This window comes from Dasypus novemcinctus, chromosome 21, assembly GCF_030445035.2.
Source record: "Dasypus novemcinctus isolate mDasNov1 chromosome 21, mDasNov1.1.hap2, whole genome shotgun sequence".
NCBI classification, from domain to species: domain Eukaryota; kingdom Metazoa; phylum Chordata; class Mammalia; order Cingulata; family Dasypodidae; genus Dasypus; species Dasypus novemcinctus.
Window position 1 is genome coordinate 59,879,557 of NC_080693.1, and position 6,139 is coordinate 59,885,695.

The window sequence follows — 6,139 nt, forward strand, 5'->3', positions numbered from 1 at the left end:
GCCTGCTTCTCCGGGCGACCCCTTCGTTGCCTGCTTCTCCGGGCGACCCCTTCGTCGCCGGCTTCGCCGGGCGACCCCGTCAGCCGAACCGCGCAACCCCTTGTGAGACCGATCCCTCGTCTGCTGCCGGACCGACCCCTCGTCCCAAGTGGGACCGACCCCTCGTCCCAAGCGGGACCGACCCCTCGTCCAGAGCTGGACCGACCCCTCGTCCGCAGCCAGACCCCACCTCTACCGACCGAGCAAGCCACCGCAGCTGGCACCCAACGTGGGGCAAGGCAACTCCACCACAGCCTCACTCCATAACCTGGCGCCCCCCCCCCTTCTCACCGTGGGACTTCTCTCGTGCAACATTGCTGCTACCTGAGCCTTGGCTACCTCATATGATCCACGGCGGTCTAGGAGAATCGCTGGATGGCTTTCTCCTTCCATGTCGGGGGCTTATACCGACCCGCTATGATTAAGAGGAGCCTTGGATTTCTCAGGAGCGCATGATTGCACGTCTGAAGTAACCCTACCACAGCCCTACACCCTCCTCTCTTCTCACCCCTATCTTTTCGCTCTGCATTGCTGCTCCTGAACCTTGGCGACCTCATACGATCCACGGCGGTCTGGGAGAATCGCTGGATGGCTTTCTCCTTCCATGTCGGGGGCTTATACCGACCCGCTATGATTAAGTGGCGCCAATAAAAAACTCAGGAGCGCGTGCCTGAGCACCTCCACCCCTGCCTTCACCTCTGCCTCCTCCCCTCCACGCTTGCTCCCCTTTGCCTTGCTCCACTGCTCGTCGTTCCACCCTCCCCTCGTCGGGGCCTTCTTTTGGCCCGCGACCACCATCGGAGCCTCACCGGCTCCGACCCCTCGTCTCACCGCGCACCTCGGCTCCCATCGCCACACTCTCAAGATTGGGCCGCCCAGGTCGGCCCACCCTGTCAACATCGGCCTCTCTCGTGCCCATGAAGACTTTGGCCTTCTTGTTGTCCTCGCCTACGTCTCCACCACGCCCGACGCTGCTGCCACCACCGCTGCTGGTGCCCTGACGCGACTTGTCCTCACAGCTGCGATCCTCCAGACCATCACACAGTCTGCCTCTACCGCTCTTCGCCGCCAAGAAGAGATCAACTACCTGTAATGCGCTGTCACCCTGGACTTTTAACAGCAGATGGATCTTATAGCCGCCGAGATCAATGAGAATTGGACATTGGCCACCCTTGCTTGCAACGGCAAGATACCGCCCCCCAAATTGTACATTTATATCCCTGGCATACTCACCTCCCTCTTCAGCCCCGCTTCCCTCATTGCTTGCTGCCTCTTGGGCCTCGGCTACTTGCTACTGCTGCCATCCTGGCCTTTATTTGAAAAGAAGGGGAAATGCGGTCACCCCTCGGGCTGAAGTGTGGTTTGCTGGCCTGGCGGGGGAGCAGCCGCGGCAGGCCAAGCCGCTGCCCCCATAATAGGGTGGCTGGTCGGACTCACCGCCACCCCCGAAGGGAGCTCGGCATGGGCGCAGAGTGCCCTCGGGTCTCCCCTTCTCAGCAGCCATGCTTCCGCGGCCGCCCCTCCTCCCGGGTGGCGCCACACGATGCCTGTGGGGCGGCACCCTTCTTCTTCTTTCTCCCTGCGCAGGCGCAGGGCGGAAAATTCCAGTCTGCCCTTTTCCCCTCCCCCGACAGCAGCAACAGCCAGGCGTGGGCGGAAAAATCCAGTCTGCCCTTTTCCCCTCCCCCGACAGCAGCAACAGCCAGGCGTGGGCAGGAAACTCAAGTCTGCCCTCCACCCCAGCAACAGCAGCCACCAATCCCTAAACCCTGCCCCTTCCCCCAGCAACAGCGACAGCCAATCCCTAACCACCACCCCTCCCCCATCCAGTACCGCCCACTGACCTTTCGCTGGCAACCAATCAGAACAGGGCGTGGCTTCGACCAATCAGCCTTCCCCAGCCCCTATAAAACTGTTGCCTCTCCCTTAGTAAAGTGGACTTGCGTGTTTACCTTGTCTCCGCGGTAGTTTTTCTGCCGTGCGCCCTCCAGTCCTGAGAGCCCCCGACAAGGGCCTGGCCTCCCTTGTCCCCAGTTCGTCACCGGCTTCTCCGGGCGACCCCTTCGTCGCCGGCTTCACCGGGCGACCCCCGTCAGCCGAACCGCGCAACCCCTTGTGAGACCGATCCCTCGTCTGCTGCCGGACCGACCCCTCGTCCCAAGTGGGACCGACCCCTCGTCCCAAGCGGGACCGACCCCTCATCCGCAGCCAGACCCCACCTCTACCGACCGAGCAAGCCGCCGCAAAAAACTGAAATTATTGTAAGAGAAAATAACAAATACATGAAAATTGGTTCTTTAAAAAGGCCAGTGAAATAGATAACTTCTTCATGAGCCTGAATAAGAAAAAAAAAGAACCAAATTGTATAAGATTAGCAGTGGGAAAGGAGAGATAACTGTGGGTATGGAAAAGATTAAGATAATTGCAAGAGAATCAATGGTAACACACTTAGAAACCTTTCTGGTATTTAGTCAAATTACTCTCATTTCCCTGTAGGCATTCTTTGCTCTGTCAGACCAGTCCTGTGAGGCTCACTCCAGGGACGGGGCAGGAGCAGGCTGAGGTGCACCAGCTACCCGCACTGGCCCTGGGGCATGCTGGATGAGAAGGGGCTCAGGGCTTTCCTAGGGGGGCAGGACTATCCAGAAAATGTGGCAGAGTCAGGCCTCAGATTAGAAGGGCTGACTGGACAAGATGAGTCTGAACAGAGAGGCCGCAGACCTGGGCCGGGCTAGGGAAGTCTGGCTGATGTTAGGGCGCAGGGTTTTCCTGGTATGGTTTCCAGGAGGGAAACAGCCTGACTAGATCAAGTGAGGAACAGGACCCAGCAAGCAATTGTTCTCCTCTGGTGCCTGTGCCCAGGAGGGAGACAGAGAAAGAGGGGCCCAGGCAACTTAGGTGGGAAGGTACCAGGGAAACCTGGGTCCTCCCCACAGTGGCTTTCAAGAGCAAGGAGCTGGCCTTGCAAGCCCCTTCTGGGTGCAGAGTGGACACAAGGTTTTCTAAATAGGACAGATGGATGCTCTTTAAGTCCTGCCTGAGACCCACTCGCTGTAGGTGACTGGGTGTTTCTAGAAGCACTTTTAAAAATTGAAGTTAATAGATCACAAAGGACATTACATTAAAAAAACATTAAAAAACATAAAAAACATAAGAGGTTCCCATATACCCACTTCCGCGCCCCCACCCCGTCATTTTTTTACATTGTATTTTTTTGAAGATATATATATCACACACAAAAAGTTACATTAAAAAATGTAAGAGGTTCCGGTCTACCCCCAGCCCCACACCCCACTCCTCCCACACCAACGACCTCCCCCTTCACCGTGGCGCACTTCGCCCTCGGTGAACACAGTTGGGAGCTCTGCGGCACCACATGGGTCACAGCTTACCTTGTAGCTCACACTCTCCCCGGGACACCTTTGACGAGATCAGTCCTGAAGCCAGGCCTGAAACCAAGCCCTGTCTTCTTCTTTCCGTACACACAAATGTCACTTCCTTTCAAGGCCTGCCTCTTCCAGGATGCTCCCCCTCCCCCCAACACACAATTTACCAGCAAGATTTCTTATCTTCTGGGGGTGGGGGGGGAGATGGGCTGGCAAAGGGGGTGGAGGAGCGAGGCATTGGGGAGGGGGAGCGGAGACTAGGCAGGCTGAGGACGAATCAGGCGGATACACAAGCTGCCCTTCCCTGAAGTCCGCAGGCCCCAGAATCCACTCTTTTTTTAAAAATAATTTTTAAAAATTTTCTTTTAATGTTACATTAGAAAAATATGAGGTTCCCATATACCCCTCCACCCCTCCCCCATCAACAAACTCTTCCATCCTCGTGGCACCTCCGCTGCACCCGGCGAATACGTTCTGGAGCACCGCTGCAGCTCATGGACAGTGGGCCACATGGTAGTCCACACTCTCCCCCAGTCCACCCAGTGGGCCACGACAGGACACACAACGTCCAGCATTTGTCCCTGCAGCACCACCCAGGACAACTCCAAATCCTGACAATGCCCCCACGCCGCATCTCCTCTTCTGTCTGGCAAGCTTTCACTCCTGATTTTAGAGGGAGGACAGCTGCCAGCAGGTGGTGCCAAACCGCAGACAGGACGAGGTGATTTAGACCGCGCAGCCTGAATCTGGACCCTGGCAGTTTCTTTCCCCTTGGTTTGGTGTTGAGGATTTTTAAAAAACCATATTTTATTAAAGTGAAAATCGTTTCTTTTAATTTGTTTTTTGCTTCTCATTGTATATTTCTTCTTTGATACAGATCTTCCTTTTCCTTGATGATTTCTGCCTTTGGTTTTTAGAAATTTATTTATTAAAGCCTCTGCCATTCTTCAAATATGTAAATATTATTTAAAAAATTTGAAGTCTTTGAAGGTTTAATTTCTTATATTTCTGTAATCTCTGTGGGATTTATTTTGGTGTATGAATGAATGAGGCAAGCATTCCAGCAGCCTTTATTGAGCAATGGACTCTTTCACACTAATTGGGAAATATCATCCTATGTGTAGGTGGGTTTGCTTCTGAGGTATTGATTCTAATGTGACACATTGTTTTAAATGTTGTAACTTTATACTGTTTTCTTAAATCTTGTTCCATTGAAAACAAACTCCGAAAAGGTTTATCTGGGAGTTAACCCTCTTGAGAGTCACACTTGTAAGGAAATGGGGATGGAACCACTGAGCAGAGGAAGGCGCCAATTGTAATGCTGGTTTTTTTTTTCCACTTTGTTTTCTTATTTATTTTTTTAAAGATTTATTTCTTTCTCCATTCCCCCCCCCCCCCCCCGCCCCCCAATTGTTTGCATTCACTGTCTGCTCTCTATGTCTGTTCACTGTATGTTCTCTGCCTCGGCTTGCCTTCTTTTTTTAGGAGGCACTGGGAACCCAACCTGGGACCTCCCAGGTGAAAGGGAGTTCCCAGTCGCTTGAGCCACATTCTCTCCCTGTTTGTTGTGTCTCTCTTTGTGTTTCCTCGTTGTGTCTTCTCATTGCATCATCTTGTTGTGCAGGCCTGTTGTGTCAGCTCACTGTCTTGCTTGTCTTCTTTAGGAGGCACTAGAAACTGAATCAAGGACCTCCCATGCAGTAGGTGGGTGCCCAACTGCTTGAGCCACATCTGCTTTCCACACATATGCATTTTGACACCATGTGGAAGTTGGAAAATTGCAGCTTTGTTAGATTTTTCATCATTCTTTTGAGATTTTTTTGGGCTGATTAAAATAAAATAATATGATTTCAAAAGTCAGTGTGGACCCACAAAGAGATACCACTTCACAGTCGCTAGGATGGGAAAAAAAGATAATAGCAAGTGTATGTGATACTTCTACACTTCTACAGAACTGGTTGAAATCTAAAATGGTGCAGCCACTTTGGAAAACAGGTTGACAATTCCTTAAAAGTAAAAGCTTAGAGTTACCTTATGACCCAGTAATTCCACATCTAGGTGTATATTCAAAATAAGTGAAAGCATATGTTTGTACGAAAACTTGTACATAATTTTCAGGCAGCACTACTCATAATAGCCAAAAATGGAATCAACTCAAATATCCATCACCTGATATATAGATAAAATAAAATATAGCATAGGCATACAATGTAATATTGCCGTTGAAAAGAAATCAAGTACATGCTAAACATGGGTGGACCATGAAAATGTGGTGAGTGATAGAACTCGGTCACAAAAGACCACATATTACATGATTCCATTTATGTGAAAAAGTCTGGAATAGACAATCTATAGAGATGGGAAAGTAGATGGGCAGTTGCCTAGGGCTGGGGAGGGGGCTCAGAGGGAAATGGGGAATTACTGCTTATGTACTTGGGATTTCTCTTGGGATAATGGAAACGTTTTAAAATTGTTTGTGGTGATGGTTGTACAACTCTGTGAATACACTAAAAACCATCGAATTGTACACTTTAAAGAGGTGAATTGTATGGTATGTGAATTTATAAAGCTGTTATAAAAAAGTCAGTGTGGAACAAAATAACACAGACTGATGTAACAGATTTGCATAGGTGGAAAGTTTAGTAATGAAGAGTGATTAAGAAGTAAAGCAGATTTTACATTTTTAAGACAAAACCAAACCAGTGAAGACAAAA